This window comes from Dermacentor albipictus, unplaced genomic scaffold (genome assembly GCF_038994185.2).
Source record: "Dermacentor albipictus isolate Rhodes 1998 colony unplaced genomic scaffold, USDA_Dalb.pri_finalv2 scaffold_39, whole genome shotgun sequence".
Classification (NCBI taxonomy): Eukaryota; Metazoa; Arthropoda; class Arachnida; order Ixodida; family Ixodidae; genus Dermacentor; species Dermacentor albipictus.
Genome location: NW_027225593.1, coordinates 524379 through 542960, shown reverse-complemented (window position 1 = coordinate 542960; position 18582 = coordinate 524379).

Here is an 18582-nt window from a genome sequence, read left to right as displayed (position 1 = left end):
TTGAAGAAATTAAGCTTTAGCCATCAACATCAGCGCTAATTATCGCCAATCAAAGCATCTAGCACGGAAAGCTTCACTTACATCGATTCCCAGAGTGCGCGGGATATGCACAATTTTTCGTTCTGGTCCTTTCTTTCCTTTATTTTTTAGCTGTTGCGAGTAAATGTCGATCCATCATCCGAAGTTGACAAGCGTAGACTTTACGCCTACGGGCCTTGGTACTGTGATAGTACCCATGATAGACGTCTACCTGTGATAATACCCAAGAACTTGTTTAATCGATAAGTAGTAGAAGCTGAGAGTCTAGCATGAGCTGGAATCTCTTGCCTGCTACCTTGAATGATTCACTATGTGGAAGCGACTTGTTCCTATGGGCATCTGACTTGAGTACTCAAGCCGCTCATAAAAATCTACAAGCTGGCCTAACGCTGAATAATGATAACTTTTTAGAAGCAGAGGCATAATTATTTCACATGAGAAAACTGCTGTATTTATTTTTGCAAGGAAATGCCTCAATACTAATGGTGTCTTGTTGTCGCAGCTCCCGAGGCGCACAGAGAACACCTGTTGCATAAACGTTGGCAGCCAGCGGTTTTCGCGTTTCCTCAAACTAAAGGTGAAGTCGGGATGAACACCGGCGGCGTCGCACTTACGCTGGTGCTGTCACCACCAGGGTGCAATGCCCCGGGTGCATATTGAGCAAAGCTGCGCGGAAGGAAGCGTTTGATTTCTTTTTCCGTCGCCGAGAGGGCGATGTTAACAGCGGCCAGTGCAACGTCGACGTCGCCGCACTTGAGTTGCAGAACGCATGCGCCAGCAACCCCATCAACCATTGCACACCTGGCTTCGCAATCCGGTGGTCAGGGCACCATTATTGGTCCAATGGACGGACGGGCGGCCATTTTGATCTTGTAAGTGGCCACTCGAGCACTGCTGTAAGACTGTCACTTCCAGTAGCACACTCGTTTGAAGTCGGTTGCGGCTCGGCACTACAAGTCTCCGACAAGGCGACCATGTCTGCCTTCGGCATTGCACAATCCAATTCAATGTCTGGGACGTGTAGACTGAACATTGATGGACACGATTGAGACGTGTCAGTTTCTTGCGGCTTGTTGCAGCCTGTCGATCGTGTGCACAAGTGCTGAATTTCCGCTTGTGTAGCAAAACCACCTCGTCACGCAGTGTTTTATTCGCGGTACCACTGTGATGATGAAACGAAAAATCATTGTTTCGATTTGTCAGGTAGAAGCCTTCAACAGCGGTGGCACGCGATAGTGCGACGTACACGAGCCGCAGAGGGTGCCTCTTAACCTAGTCGTGCACAGCCTGCCATTTTGGATGGCCATTGCATTGGCTTGTAAGATGGGAAAGCTGACCCTCTCGCAAGTAACGTTATCGTGCATGTACGAAGTTACGGTCACATTGCGCCTCGGTATGGGAACGCACGGCGGTCGTATTGCAGGTTGGCGCACCCTATCGTGTTTTGCGTTGGCCTTTGCCACGACACCCGCAGATGCACCGGGAAGCTCTCGAGTAACAGGCGTTGTGGGTTGTCGTTCTCGTTATTTCCTATGTAGCTTAGTACAGCCGACATTGCCGCGGACTAAGTCGTCTGTGTTGAGTGTTATAAAGGAACGTTTTGCAATGCTTAGTTTGAGTTCACTGGGCACAGAACACAGAGAGGCATGTCGTACATTCACTCACTCCTTTACTGAAGAGAGCTGAAGAAAGCATTGCTCATTTGCAAAGGTTTCTCGCGGGACGTTTTCTTGCCATCGTGTTACGTTAGGTGAACTGCCATAAGCGCCAGAAATTTCACTCGTTTCTTGACCAAGAATCACCCGTTTTTTGACTGCGTCATACTTACTCGGTTGTACCATTTCCCTACCTCCTCCCTGAGCAGTCGTTGCTGTCACGTGTGAAAACTGAGGCAAGCGTGGCAGCCCCTGCAGTGCTACTGCAGGGTGGGGGGTAGTCACGCCTAATTACGGCGTCCAGAAGGCATTGTGGATCCGCTCCGCCGAAGCGTTGTTGAAGTCGCCTATCTTGCCTCCAGCTTTCTCCCCCCTTTCCCCCCCCCCACCATCTTCAACACAGCGTGCAAGGCAGCACAGCAGCAGCAGTGGAAAAGACGAAGAGGCAAAAAAAATCTTCACTTTAATACAGCGCTGTTGCGTCCCACATTTCTTGCAGTACATGTATGAAAACAGAATGCGGCCCAGATGCTTGATGAGCTGAATGGCATGCAGTCGTACATTGTCTGCACTGCCCTGCACCACCGTGTTGGTTCTAACGATTCAAGAATGGCTCTCTTGTCACGTTTTGCACGTCGAGGACAACGGTAACTGTGTTAAAGGTCTCTTCAAGCAAACAACTAAGGCTGTCGGCATTGAATTGGGTTCAAGTTCTACGGCGCCATGCTTAGATCAGAAAGAAACGGACGGTCGTTTATTTCCTTTTTTTTCAATACCCGTAGTAGTAGAAGAGTTATTTGTGCGCCGTATGACACTGTTTATGCAATTTAACAGCGACAGTAGTTGCGAATACACATCCTTCGGCCAGCAGCATCAAGATGTAAGCAAGAGAGATTTTAGCGGAGCTAGTGAATGAACAAAAGAAAAAGTGCTTCTACGAATGAAATAAACAATGCGTTTAGCTTTTCTCGGCGTGTTTTATTTCAGTACAATTTTAACGCAGTAGAAAAAGATACATGTAGGAATTCTACATTCCGTCTGTGAAGGTGAAATACACCCGTTCTGGAGGAGGGCCCGATAAAGGACACCTGCCTAATGACTCTTCAATTGTTTAGCCAGAACAACATACTTTCAAGAAAATGGTATCAATTTAAATGATGAGGTTTTGCGTGCCAAAACCTCGATCTGATTATGAGGCACGCCGTAGTGGGGGACTCCGGAATAATATGGGCCCCCCGGGGGTTCGCTAACGGGCGCCCAAATCTAAGCACCGGGGTGTTTTGCCATATCGCAAGAAAATCAATGAAGATGATGAATATGACATGCGTTATTCCACTATGTTTGTGTGCTTTATAAACTCCAATGAAACGGCATTGCATTGGGCTATTCTATGTCACGATTTATTGATTTATTACGCATAACTGCTGCATATGGCGCAGCATTTGATGGCATATACGGAGTAAGCGAACAATCGGGAAGGCAAAATATTTAAATGTTAGGAGAATCACAACTGCCAGTAAAAATGACGAGCAATGATTCCATCGAGCATGTCTGTGTCATTTAGAAGCAAGCATACGACGACATTATACGTACAGTGACTCGCCGTGCGTGCTTTATGGTTCGAGTACCCGAAACAAGCTCACACCGAGCATTTTAATTAGTCGGTCAGTAAATATTCATTGTTTTAAATGCTGCTTTCGTGGAGCCGGCATCATTCACATATGGGAATAGAAACGAAGAACTCACGCGAAAAGCCGCGGCAATAAACAAAGAAATCTCCCAGTATACCGCGTGCAAAGTGCGCAGCTTTCAAATTTCGAGGAAATGCAAACTCTACTTTTATCCTCTGATCAGAAAGAGCGATTTCAGCCAAGAATAGGAGGTGTTGCAACCAGATTAACTACGCTGGAGTCTTTTTGAGCGTTGCATAGTTATACTGAAATAACACAATATGAAAGTAACACGCACAAACACGCATACCGACACGCAGGCCGATACACGAGCTCGTACTTGCTTGGGCATGTTGGCAACCTTGGGTCCTATAACGTAAAACTATTCTAATCTGCTTTTATACGAAGCTCCTGACGTCAGATCTACGTAACCAACGAAGCAAGCAGCAGGCAGTGACCTGCAGCGTTGTCTGAAAATGCCAATGAAACGTTTGCCTTTAGGAGGGCACTTTTGTTTGCCTTCGAAACGAACAACATTGCGTGCATTGAGCGGTTTTTCTTACCTTATTGGCTGACAAGAAGCGAGGAGTACGCTCAAGCAGAGTTGGTTTCGATGGGGCTGAGTCAGCGCAGTGAATATAGATAACCGTATAAGGGCGCTGGTGCCGGCGTCCGCAATTGGTCCGCTTCCCCTTACTTAGCTTGCGGTGGCTGGTTGAAAATCGCGGTGGAAGGCTAGGATTGGACTATAGGTTAGGAATGCCGCTAAAACGGACACGCAGCGAAGGGTTGGCAGTGCGATGCCGTACACGTGCCGAAAGGCTCGATAATGTTATACTGTCAAGCAAAAAGCTTTATTAAACGGAAATAAATCCACGCTCTCGGACAGATGCGAGTAGCCATTGCCTGAGCGCTTGGCGAGCAGCCATCTTCTATTCCTTTCGGAACGAGGCAGTCTTCGGCTAATCATAAAACAAATTCAGTTATGTTCCGCATATTAATGCTTCTTTAACGCGGTCAGTTTTCGCGGTTTTCGCGGTCAGTTTTCGCGGCGAAGTGGGCGCTGCGCGACAGCATTGGCCCAATACCAGAGTGCTAATGGCGAAATGGCGTCGAATGAGAAATGACGATTTTTCTTTCGTTCGGTGTAATCATGCATAATGAGCTTCCGCTCGTCAAATCAGATGGGAAGCTATCGCGCTTTTCTGACATCGCGTGACCGACAAGCGATGTGCCGGGTTGGCCAGAAATATTTCTTTGGCATACTGTGGAGGCCTTGGGCGCTATAACATAAAACTATTCCAAACGTTTCTTTTCCAATTCTGCAATCAGCCCTCCGCGATTTGTCAAAACTTTTTTGGACCACCCCCACTTAACCTGGCTGTCACGCGACATCACGTAAACCGTGATAGTTCCACATCTGATATGACCTGTACAAACTGATTATGCGTGATTTTGTCTAACAAGAGAAAAACAGTTCTGACTAGCTCGCACCCAAACCCTTCTGAGTCATTAGTTATCTCTGATTCGACCCCTTTTCGCCATTAGCCCTCGGCTATTGGTCAAAAGTTTTCGGGCTGCAACCACTTCACCTGCCTGTCACGTGACGTCACAAAACCGCAAAAACACACGCACCAAGGTGACGTGTATACGCGATATAGATGCTTTAATATGCTAAACAAAGCTGAATTTTATTCTGAAGAGCCGCAGGCTGCCCCGTTCCGAAAGGAATAAAAGATGGCTGCCACCGATCACTGCCACGATCTACCAAGCTGCTGGCATACCCGGGGAGCACAGGGAAGACGACACCGTGTGCCTCAACGTACAACAGAACATCATCGTAGTGAGTACCCCCAGTGAAGCCAACGCAGACAGATACCAAAGAGTCGAGCGCCTCGTGGTCAACGGCCAGGCCTATGAGACCAACGCATATGAATCGGCACCCGACTTAACTTCCAAAGGAGTCATCAGGGGTATACCTCTCGAAGATTCGCCCCGGGACATCACCGCCCAGGTCGTTACCCCCAAGAATCCTACGGCAATCGCTGCGAAACGACTCAGCAATACCACCACGGTCATCGTGCTGTTGTCCGGACTGAAAGTTCCCTCCTTCGTCCGCTACGGAGGCGCTCTCATCAGGTGCGCGTTATACAGAAAACAACTTGACCTGTGCTTCCAATGCGGCAGACTGGGCCACCGCATGGACGTGTGCCCCAATCCGCAGAACCGCATCTGCAGAGGCTGCGGCACGGCCAACCCAGGTCTCGACCACCAGTGCAACCCCCTTTGCCAACTTTGCGGGGGTGAGCACTTAACGGCCGATAAAAATTGCAAGGCTCGCTTCAAGACGCCATATATAGTCAAGAGACGACGCTGGGAAAGACAACGACAACAGGAAGAATTTCTAGCATCGGAGGCTACGAGGGAATCTGTTGGACGCCCTTCCCGAGATACCAGGCCCCGTTCACGCTCGAGGGCCCGCTCGAGAACCAGAAAGTCCAGATCACGGAGCCGCACACCCGGACCGGCCCGAACCAGATCCAGGAGCCGTACGCGTTCGCTTTCCCGCCGCAGCGGAGGCGGCCCGGCGGTAGAAGAGGCCACCAACAAGGTGAGCTGGGCAGACGCGGTCAAAGGCTCGTCGCGCCGCGGCGGAACTGAGGAGACTGCAGCTTCTAAAGAAATAGCAGAAATGAGACGGGAAAATGCGCAGTTGAGAGAATTAATCTCACACCTCACGAGAGAAATCCAGGAACTTAAGAATAGTCGAAGGGTGGAGATATCTCCCCGTCTGAGTACTTGTAGTGCAGGTGCAGCTGCGGTAACTCCTAATAATAGCATGGAGGAGGACGACAACCCTCCGCCACCTAAGAGAAAGGCTCCAGCCGTTAGCAGCCAAACCGGATCACAACTGGCAGACCTAGGACAGCAATTAACAGAAATGCAAAATGTACTCAAAGAACAAGCGGAAGCCGTCGGCAACCTCACGCTGGCGGTCTTGACCATAATGTCGAGAATTGACAAATTCGAAAGCAACGTGGCCAACCTAAGTCTTAGAGTAGCCAAGCTGCAGCCAGTAACCACCGCAGGGGCCCCCATAACTGGGGTCGCATCTAATCAATTCCACGACATCCCTGTAAACAACGCAGGAGCATCTGGCGTCATTCAGACCTCCGGCCCTCGACCAGACCAAAATAGGCAAGCACGGTAAAAGAGGCACGCTGACGATATGGCAGTGGAATTGCAGGAGTTACGCCGCAAAAAAAGCGGTCCTGCAACAACACCTTAAAAACAAATCGAAACCCGATGTAATAATGCTACGAGAGACACACGAATTAGCAAAACTACCCGGTTACCAAGCCATCGGTCCCCCATCCGGGGAGAACCAAGCGGTAACTACTTTGGTCAGGAAAGGCTTAGTGGTCGTTCGTCACGACCTTAAGGTAGCGCAGATTGAACAAGTATTCGTAGAAATTATACCTAAAAGCAAAAGCCAAAGCAGCACGTTTATCCTCAATCTATACAGCAAGCCAGCGCACATACGACAGCGCTTTCTAACCCTTTTTAGGAGGGCCACCGACATCGCGGGCTCCCATCCCCTACTAATCGGGGGAGATTTTAACGCCCCGCACGGAGCGTGGGGCTATGCCTATACAAGAGCCAAAGGCAAGGCTTTATGGCAGGATATACAGGAAACAGGCCTGACCCTCATCACCGACCCCAGCTCCCCCACCAGAATGGGAACAGGGCTGACCAGAGACACCACGCCCGATCTAACATTAGTGAAGAACGCAAGAGGAGCAAGTTGGAATAACACGTTCGAAGACCTTGGTAGTGACCACAGAATTCTCGAAACGAAATTATTGGAGAATTTAACGGTCGAACCCAACAAAACCTTCAAATGGACGGACTGGGACCAGTTCCGCAAGAATCGAGCCGGAATGACGCACGCGCCCATCACAGACATTCAACAATGGGCCGAACAAGTGATGGCTGACGTCAATGAAGTTACAAAGACCGTGACGCCAGAACTTCCCGTCGAGAAGATCGACAGCCGCCTGGTGCACATGTGGGAAGCCAAACGATCGCTTCAAGCCAGGTGGCAGAAACAAAGACACAATAGGAAGTTGAGGAAACGCATAGCGTTACTCAACAAACAAATAGAAGAACACTGCAAAACTCTTAGTAAACAACAATGGGATGAGATCTGCAACGAGATGCACGGACGGATTGGCACCGGTCACACATGGCGCCTGCTCCGACACCTGCTAGACCCGACCAAGACCAAGGCAACACATCGGGAAACCATGCGCAAGCTAATACACACACACACCAAGGACGAGGAAGAAATCCTTTCTGAACTCTGCGACAGATACGCCCCGCACAGCCCGACTATTCAACACGGCGAATACACGGGAAATCCCAATTTCTCTCTGGACAGAGACTTTGGCGAGGCGGAAATCCGGGCCGCTTTGCAAAAGCTCAACAGCAAGTCGGCCCCGGGACCGGACGGCGTCGTCCGCGTATATCACACAATATACGCGGACGACGTTACGATCTGGGTGTCCGAGGGAAGCGACGGAGAAATCGAACAGCGATTACAGACCGCGGTCGAGGTGGTGGAGGAGTACCTCGTCGGAACCGGTCTCGTCTGCTCGCCAGAAAAATCGGAACTCCTCCTCTACCGCCCGACGCTTAGGGGAAGACCCCCCAAGGCTTACCTCCAGCATGCTGCATACGAAGAAATTCGCATACGCACCAAAGACGGACAAGAAATACCCAGGGTGAAGCAGATTAAGGTGCTCGGATTCATCATAGAATCGAACGGCAACAACGGAGAAACGGTCAGGAATTTGGAGACTAAGATCACGAACACGATGAGGCTCATCAGAAGAATCACCAACAGACATCAGGGTATGAGGGAGGCCAACGTCGTCAGACTCATACACTCCTTCGTTATTAGCCACATTACCTATGTGGCCGCCTACCACAACTGGTACGCGGCCGAATATGCCAAACTGAACACCCTCATTAGAAGAGCATACAAGATGGCACTGGGCCTTCCAGACAGCACCAGCACGGAACTGCTGCTGCAGCTGGGCGTCCACAACACGCTTGAAGAGTTAATTGAAGCACACCAAATCTCTCAACTCGAAAGACTAGCGAAGACACGAACGGGCAGGAGTATCCTGGACAAGCTCGGGATCAGTTATCACAAGCAGCACGGCGACAAGACATCCCTTCCAAGCGCGATCAGGGAAAAGCTGCAGGTGGCTAATATACCCAAGAACATGAGCCCCGAATTCAATCAGGGTCGAAGAGAGAGTAGAGCCAAGGCTTTACTCAAACAAAGCCTTCGGTAGGGACAAGGAAGCGCTGTTCGTAGACGCGGCAGAATACGAGGATCGACGTGCTTTTGCAGTGGCCGTCCTCAATACCGAGAAACAATTGGTCAGTTGTTGTAGCATACGTGTAAAAAACCTCGAGGTAGCGGAAGAGGTGGCGATAGCCCTAGCCATCGTTAACCCCAGTTGTAGATACGTAATCAGTGACTCGCAGACGGCGGTCAGAAACTATGCACAAGGCAGAATTTCGCCGAAGGCTGAGGCTATACTCAAAGCTAACGCGAACTATGTCACCTCCGAGGAGACGGAGGAACGACACATTATATGGTTCCCGGCTCACACGTCCCCGGACACCCCCGTACCCAACCTCAACGAGGAGGTCCACCGCGTAGCGCGAGGTCTCACGTTCCGCGCCCGCGAAGAAGGATCCTCTCTTGGGGTTGGAAATCCAACGGAGGCATGGACAGAGAGGGACAGACTGACCAGATACTGTGACATTACAAAATTTTATCAAAACTCAAGGCGGGTTTATCCGCCCCCTAACCCCAAACTCGACAGGGCCCAAGCGGTAGACTGGCGGCAGCTACAAACAAAGACCTTCCCCAACCCCGTCCATCTCAGGAGGATATATCCGGACGTCTACCCAGATGATAACTGCAAGCTATGCAGCAGGGCTCACGCAACTCTTAGACACATTCTCTGGGAATGTGACGTTATATGCGAAGAAAATGCAGTTTCCCCAGATGAAGCTGCGGTGCGATGGACGGCCGCGTTGCGCAGCTCAAACCTCGAAGATCAACTATGGGCCATCCAGCAAGCCCGTGAGGCGGCGAGGAGACAGAATCTCCGGACCTCCTCGGGGGCGGCCTGGGCCCAGGCCACGAATTTGCCGGATTGTTAATAAAGTTGTTACCACCACCACCACCACCGATCGCTCAGGCACTGGCGACTCGCACCTGCCAGAGAGCATGCGTTTAGTTGCGTATAGTAAAACTTCTCGCGTGGCCGTGTAACATTAGCGACTCTTAGCGCGTCTGCTAAATGTGGCGCTAAATGTGGCGCTAGTGTCTACGGGGTCTCCCGTGAGCATTGCCTCAAGCTACATGGGAATGATGGGAAGTACAGGCTTCAGATCTACTTCTGTCTTTAGACTAGTGGAATTTGCTTGCGGTGCGAAGCCATGTCAATATTATAGCGCAAAATCTAATCTTACTTCTACAGTATCTTATATAATGTACCGTACGTTACATAAACTTTGTATGACTTTGAGATTGAAGCACGGGTTACTGTGGTTTATTGCCAGGGCACACCAGGGTATGCATTCTTGTGCGATTCTGTTCGCGATTTAACGCCAGAGAATAATTATTTGTTTATTTTTAGAACAGCAATAACAACCGTTCATGTACTTGTATAAAAATACTCATAAAGTATTTATGGAAATAAAAACGTTGCATTGTGAGAAAGTGTTGCGTCCTTGAGAGGAATGCTACAAGTGTCGTCTGCTACAACGCCTGCTTGCTGCCAACGCGACATTTTTCTCGCAGACGACAGACACTTGCGAACTCTCTCGGTCTATCGTAAGGCTGCGTCGGCTGTCACGATTGCGTCGGTTGTCACAAGGCAGCGTCGGCTGTCACGATTGTCACGTCTTCAAGAATTTAAGCACATCTGCTGTAGTGCTAACTAGGATGCTGTGGCTTCATCTTATTTTACATTTACGCACCGCTTCCGAAGCGTTATGGCGCGGCGTAATATTTGCACTTACCCATTTTGCAACACTAGACAACAGCCAGGAAGCGGCAACCTTTCCTACCACAAGCAAGTTTGTGTTCTCAAAGTCCTAAAACACGCATTTCAATGAGCACATAAATGAGCAATACATAATGAAGCCCTTAATAAAATTTGATTGTCAAGCCACTAGAATGTCGTCTATCAGCAGTGCCTTCTTTTTCCTATTCTGAAGTTTCATAAAGAACCTAACGCTACAGCGCCAACCTAACGCAGTTAAGAAACCAATGTCCAATCGATCCAAATATGGTATTTCAATATTTACGCTACCGTCGCTTTGTCGTCCGGGCTTCGACACGACACCGCGACACAAACAGCGTCCCAGCCGCTGGCCCAGCGCGCTATCGCCACTTCCAGCGACATAACAAAGGCAGAGAGCTCTGCATTGCACTGTCATATTGCAGCTTATAGCAATTGCGCTCAGCGAAACCAAAATTGCCAAAAAATACTTGTAGACTAGTTCGCCAGTCTGCAGAATGCAAATCCGTATCCTGTACTTCCCATCATTCCCATGATGGTTCAACGATCGCAGCGCCAGATTTCCCTCTAGTTCTACTAATATGGAAATATGGAGTACACGAAGCATCTTGCTCGCCGAAGGGAGGCAGCACTGGCAATTGAACGCAAACCTGAGGCCGTCGAGCGTGGCGTTTGGGAAGGAGGCGATCGAGAATGCGGGCACCAAGGGCAACGTTTTTTCGTGGTTGTGGACTTTCAGGCGTTCTATTGCGGTGGCAATTATATGGACACTTCCGTATAAAGCCCAAGGGCGATGAAACCGTCGCCGCGTGCCGTATATGCTGTATGTGCGAGTGAACGCGTGCGAGGCTGAGCCGGCGAACACGGTTCAATCTAGCACCTCGCGTGCGCCAGCGAGGAACGCGAGCCGGAAGCGTGCCCTCTCCTGACGCGCGCGAAGCACGGGGGTCAGAGAGCGTTCTCCGGCGGCTGCTAGGGTGCCTCGATGTCCTCCTCACTCGCCGGACCAAAGAGTGGAGACAACTGCGGCGTCTACTACGGCGTTGGGCACGCGAATGGCGGGCTCCGTAGCTGGCGCCCTTGACGGACGCCGTAGGGACGCGTTCCCGGCGCTCGTGTGTCTTGAAATCGATCTGCGATGTTTGCAGAGTGCGCAGAGTGCCGGTAGCTTGGTATGCGCTGTGCTTTCAACGTTTCGTTAGCGCTGAAGCGACTGATGCACGAAGATCAATTCGCTTGCTGCTGCCACAATTCCTCACTCCAGCATTTTAACAGCGCGTTTTCGCGCTCATCGAGCCAGATGTGTTCATGTTTATCTGTGCGCGCGTGGCACAGTGCTTGTTAATTTAGATAAATCACGTTGGCGGGCTTGTTGGTTTCAATCCATGATAGAATGAGCAAGCGCGACTGAACAACGACGTAGAAAGCAGTCGACACACAAAGAATGAGCTGTCTCTGGGTGTCTGCTTCTTTCTACGTCCTCGTTGAGTCAGGCTTACATATTCTATCATTGTCATTTTCGTTAGTAAGTGAATGTTTAAAGCTTATACACGGTTGCTAAAACTACTGTCCTTACTTCGTACCGCTATCCACTAATTTGCTATCATCGGTGCTTCGCCTTTCGGTCGAAACTGCGACATTTTTTCAATCTTTGTGGGCGGCTTGGCGTACTTCGAACGTCAGGGCGCCCGCCATGGCTTTGGCGGCGTGACACAAATTGTTCATTACATAGGCGAGTAGTAAAATAACCCAATCTTCGCAACATTTCTTGCCTTTTAGGTTAATGGCCCCGGGTTGGGGATATCTTTTCTTTTCGTGGTCAAAACATGCTATACAACGGAAGTAACTTCCTCGAGCGAAACGCGCTGGTCATCTTGAATTGTGTAGCGACAGTTTAGTGACTAAATCTTTTCGGCAACCATATTTTTTCTTCTTCTATGCGCAGGTTCTACGTGAGACGACCGACGGACTGCGTTCAGGGGGCAGCACAGCGTTTCGCCATACAAGTGGCCGGTGAAGCATGTCTGAATCCTCACAATCTGTCGTCACCAAACGTGCACCCCACAGGTTCAATACCGACTGGAATGGGCTGAACATTCCGTGTACCAAGAAGGATGGTGCCAGCTGCAGCTTAATGAAACACCGTCGTGATTTGAACAAGGTCCTTCTAGCAGCTTGCCTAGAGCTTGGGGAAGATGGGCGAGGAAAGAGCAGAGGTGCCGTCCTAATCGCGTGTGGCGCGGCATGCCGTTGCGGGTATACTACATACGGTCCGGAGCAAGTCTCGCGCGAAGAAAGGGCACTGAATCTCGCCGAGCATCTTCTCGCCGAGCATCGTTGCATCACAGCTATAAAATTCAGGGTCATTTGGATGGGTCGCGCTTTGATGCGTTCAGCGATAAATCGCAATCGCTTTTTGAAAAGCATTACCTTGTGCCCTCCAATTCTATCATCACCTCACGACGACGGTATCTTGCTCGAAGTGCTCAATCCTATCCCACAGCGTGGAAATGTCGCCTTGAATGTCAACGAATTCGAGGAGGAATGGGGAGGCAACGCTGACATGCCTGGAAGGTCACTCGGCTTAGGCATGGATCACCTGATAGCACTCGACATGTCAGAGGTCCACATGGCCGGTAATCAGGCGTGTTGGCTGATCCGGGAGCTCACTGAAAACAAGAGCATCACTGAGCTGGGTGTCTCAGAACACGTGTTCGGCTACCGCGACGAAGCCTCCAATGCGCTCTTCGCCAGATACCTCGCCAAAGAAGACTGCGCGCTCCGCAAGCTTACTCTCAAATCGGAGGACTTTTACGACAGAGGGTTGCCCCTGAGCGAAATCGTCGATGCAATCTGCAAGATGCACAGCCTTGAGGAACTCTACGCAGACATCGTCACTAGCAGCGAAGTATTGTAAGTACAGCTTAGAATTGCATTACGAACCGACGGCACACCAAGAGGGCATCTCGCTGCACGTATTACGGGACTTTGGCTGCTTCGCCATGTAATGCGCAACTTGTCATATAAGAAAATTTGAAGCGTCATACTTAGTGTCAAATGTAATTTAACGGACAGAACTTAACGGAATGCCTATATTCTTGTATTTAATGCGCTGTAGCGAGCTTTAGAATTGTGGATAATTCAGCGAACAAATTTTTAATTGAACATTTGCCACGCAGATACAGTTTATTAAATAAAGAATTTTTAAATCAAATCGCTCTTCAAGGCTTGAAATGAAGGGGGACATGTTATATATTTCCTTCACGTGGAAGTACGATTGGAATTTACGTGTTTATTAAGGCGTTTTACGTCATTGCGAGTTTAGTTATTTCCTTGAACTTCCTAGTGTCATTCGTTATGATTGCCATTGGTGTCGTGTATCCAAACTCCAGTTGTATTCGTCACTCTAGAAGACAGCAGTGAGTGGTCATTATTTGAAATTGAACTCGCTCTTAAATGGACACGAAAGCGCTATTTAAGTGAGCATGATTACCTCTCGTTTTCAAATCATCGCTACTAATTGCGAGGGGAAATGACGAGCACCACCGGAGCAAAGGTTAAACTTGGTTGTGGTTGAATTTTGTGCCGGAACCTCAGCCCCTGATTTCAATGTGACTTCGTGGATATGATTATGCTTTCTTTTTTTCATTTACGAAATTTTATTGACGAGATGGTTGTCAAGATCTTGTGGATCCTTTGGAATATAATGTGCAGGCCTGTGTCTAAGAATTTGAGATTTCCAAATCCCCTGAGTTTTCCAGGTTATCCCTCAGCACCTTTGCGAAATTTCCTTTTGAGCCAGAACGTTGCTTTATATCAAGACAGCCTGACACCATTTTGCTCGATGCTGTCACTCTCTAGTAAGCATGTTGAAACAGAAAGATGTCTTAATGCAGTTTGAATAATGAGTAATATCTATATTATTTAAAAACAGGGCACAGCGAAAAAAATCGTTAAGCCCTTTCCAAATTGAGTCGAACATTTTCAAATACGAATGAACAGGAGACGCATGCCTAAGTAAATATTTTTGAATATGAGCTATTTCTATCAACTGATAGCAAGCGCATCGGTGAGAGGCCTGAACTTTGTCACAACTAAGGTTGTCTCTGAGCAGCTGCAATGTCAACCTCAACTGTCCTTACATGTTCTCAGCACGTACAGAACATCTCAGTGTTGGCTTTCCCTGCTTTAAGGAGTTTCCTCTGGTTTGAATGAGGGACGTCTGCATCTCGGCTTCAGCCAACACTCTGTTTTTTGAGCTCAAGGTCCTTCAAAGATGCGGCGGCACGCTTCCTTTCCCGTTAATTCCTTAGTGCGTTGGGCCTTTCTGTCCTCATCCTCCTTCTGTCACGCGTTCACGCCATGGATCACTTGAAGCACACTCTTGCGAAGTTGTACAGTCAACGTCCGAATTTTCGGATAGGGGCCGCAAAAATATCCGAAAAATCGGGCAGTCCTAAAAGAATGAATGCACGTGTTTACCTGCCGTTAATGGCTTAAATTGCCACAGGCGCGTCCGAAAAAGCTCTTAAGGCCTGCCAGCACACTTATTAGATATATCAGCGCTCATACTGCGAAAGGAGACGGGGGTGCGCGCACGCGTGTATAATTAAGGAATCCGTACTGTGCCCCGTGACAATTGCCCCTTCCGACGCTTGTTATCCTTCACCGCGTAACAATGAGCATTAAGCAATGCACTGTGCTCTGCGAGCTTCGAAGCCAATCGCTAGGATAACAAAGGTCGAGTCGGTGCCATTGCTGACAGCGGCCAATTCTTTCAATGAAAAACACAGCACCGCACGCAAGAAGCTTAATCTAAAGCTTAAGCTTAACGTAGAAGCACCAAGACCTAACGTTGCCGCCTTGGTGGGTACGGCGGCCATCGGATCTGCGTGCGAGAGTGCCGGTTCGAGGCGGCGAGATGATCAAAATGTCGGCGGTGGTTGCTTTGATTACCGCCATTTCAGACCTGCAGTCAGGGCAACATACATTGACTATAATGTAGTACGTGGTGGTGCCGCAAAGCCGTGCGAATTCTCGGGCATGTTCTTAACATCGGGCGTCTGCAAAATCGGTCGTTAACTGCTCTGGCAATACCCCGTGCCGAGAACACGGCGTGAGTGACGATTCTTTTCGACTACACCGTTACTAGAGCCACCATTAAACGCCTTTCTTTCCCTTTCAATAAAGTTGCAGCTAATTTTTCCTGATAAAAGCACAAATGCCCTGAGTTTTCCCACAGTATTTCTAGACTATTCAAATTCCCTAAGAATTCCCGGTTTTTCCGGTTTGTAGACACCCTGATGTGGTCCTTATTTCTTAAAACATAAATTATCTTCTACACCGTCAGAAACGTCGATTTCTTTTTCTTGCACTAGAATGCATTGCAGCTCTAAAAAGCTTTTTACTTGAGGCATAATTTCCAAACAAACATTTTTTTTCTTCACATGTTTTTCCAGCATGAGTACGGTCAGCCTCTTCACCGAAGTCATCACACGGAGTGCCACAATACGGCGGCTGAGGCTACCTTCGACGCTATGCGAATGTTCCGGATTATCGTGGTATTTAAATCTCCAGCTTCCGGATCCCCAAGCCGAGAAGTGCATGGAGTCCTTGTGCCAAGCCCTGCAGAAACCGAGCTCGACACTCCACCATCTCTGCATCGACATGGGGACGTTTGGAGAAGCAGAGTGTCACACCTTCTTCCGCGCAGTTGCGGACAACAAGGCACTCAAGACGGTGGTCGTCAACACTTTGCCCTGCATCGACAGACTCGACAGAGTCTCCAAAACTATCCGGGAGCGGGGACTCGATGACCGCGTTGTCGTCAAGGGACAATGCGCGCACGACAACACAAGGCAGCTGCAGCAATGCCCGCAAATCTGCAATGCAACCATCAATGCTGAGATTCCAATCGCCTACTTCCCGCGCTCAATAATCCCATCTTTACGTGTTCTCAGTGGCTGCGATCAGATAACTTCGTTGTGGCTTGAATGCTTCAGCTGCCAACGCAATGAATATTCCGCCTTGGCAGCATATATAAGGGGCTCTACCGCGCTCACTGAGGTAGACATATTCCTGCGTCCCGCGTGTTTGCTTTGGCCAAGCACGGTGCTTCGGAATCTGGAGGGAGCACTGGTGTCAGCTGTCGCTTCCAACATTAAGCTGGTCAGAGTCAACCTCAGGGGTTTGCAGCTCCCCTATGACGACTTGAAGGTGCTCGCGGAAGGTGCTAGCAGGAGCCTCAGCCTCACCGAATTCACCGTGACTCTTTCGTGCTTCCTTTACTACCGGTATGATGTCTTCTGGAGCAACTGTCCTGTACCTGTGACCGAAGCTTTCCTCGAAGAAGCCTACCATAAGGAAGGCGCGCTGGCGGACATCCTGGTATGGCTCTGTTCTATTTCTTTTTTTGTCTGTTCGCCATTACAAGGAAAGCGATAACCTGCTAAAGACAGCGCACGCAGAAGACTGTCCACATTGAATATTCGATGAAAGTTACTATGCGCAACTCTTGATTGTCATTAGCATACTGCGTCATAAACGCCACCATTATCCATGATCGGCGCATGGCCACTGAGACTAATAACGCTGCTTTGAAGACTGTGAGTACTCGCAAATTTAGAAAGGTAAATGCTGTCATAAAAGGCGTCGCAAAGATGCTCGAGACTACAACAAGGCGCAGAGAAATGTACCTATCATCCATGATTCACTTGTTAACTGAATGATGAACTCGCCAGAGTTCCCTGTGGGAGACTCCATGGGAGTTAACGGAATTAATCTTGGTTCCGACTAATCAGACAAAAAGATTTGCTTGGTCGTTGCCGCATAGACTGCAGCACACTGCGTGTCTCCTTGCCTGCACCTTTAAATTAATGAAGTGCATCGTTAAGTCTCTCATATGTAAAATATTCCTTCCGACATTTCATGAAATTGCTCTTGATCTTCGCCTTCCATTCACGTAAAGATGCTTGTTCGAGGTATGCGAGTCGAGCATGACCGAATCACCAGAAAACGTTACTGGGAGAGTGGTTAAGTACTCGAAACTGGGTGTGGCACAACGATGATGTTTATTTTTTTTCGGCGTCCCAAGCCACCTCGTAATTCCCAGCTTCACCATTTACCTATGTGCGAAGAAAAAATAATTACTACAGATCTCCACAGCCGATAAAACTGTAATCTGAACTCCGTGCCACTGGAGTAATGTACATTGCAGAGTCGAACGCGCTAATCACTCAGTAAGTAATTAGTGCAAGGATTCACGCTCCAGGCTGATTCTCAAAGGAGCTAGTCACTAAGTATCGGCTAGCCACTAAGTAATCGCGCAACATCGGTGATGGGTAATTAGTGCGAGGTTTCACGCTGCCGGAAATTCTCAAGGGACTGCAAAATACTCATGCATTTCGTAGGCGAGAACGAGCAGCATCGCAGGGCGCGAGGATTACATGAGGTGGGCATTGGAAAACAATGTGTTCTTGACAAGATGGCGGTTTCCTTTTCGCGATGTTCCTCGACGTTGTGCTCGTGAAAACAGCGTCGGCGTAATAAAAGAGGCCCTACGCGACAATGATAATGATAAGCCTCAGCCAAAGTACGTAACCATAACCACCATAAAAGATCCCCCGAAATTTAAAATTCTTGGTGTAAAACAACCTGTATAGCATCGCCAATGATGATGCTCAACAGCGACAACTAAGCGTCAAACGTCGCACCTATATCTCGAAGGGCCGCACTCCGTTATTTCGCTCGTCGCATCAGTTGTAGTGAAAGATGTCGGCTCCAAACTTTACTTGAAAGTCTCTGGCGGGAACTTTGAAACGAGTCACCGAGCCTTAAAACCATGAAGCGTTTTAAGAGCGCAACTATTCCTTCACCGGCGTACTACATGCTGATACAAAAGCCACATTAATGAAGCGATGGCTGCAGATTTAAAATTGGTAAGACATTTGAAAAGCCACGCTGGAGTGACTAGACGTTGCACTAAGACTCTCTGCTAACGAACGAAGGAAATACGAACTGTGTCTCTTTTACACAAAACAAATGAAAAAACAACGATTCACCAAGTTTACCTGAAGTATATTTAAATACTCAAAAGCTGAATGGTCT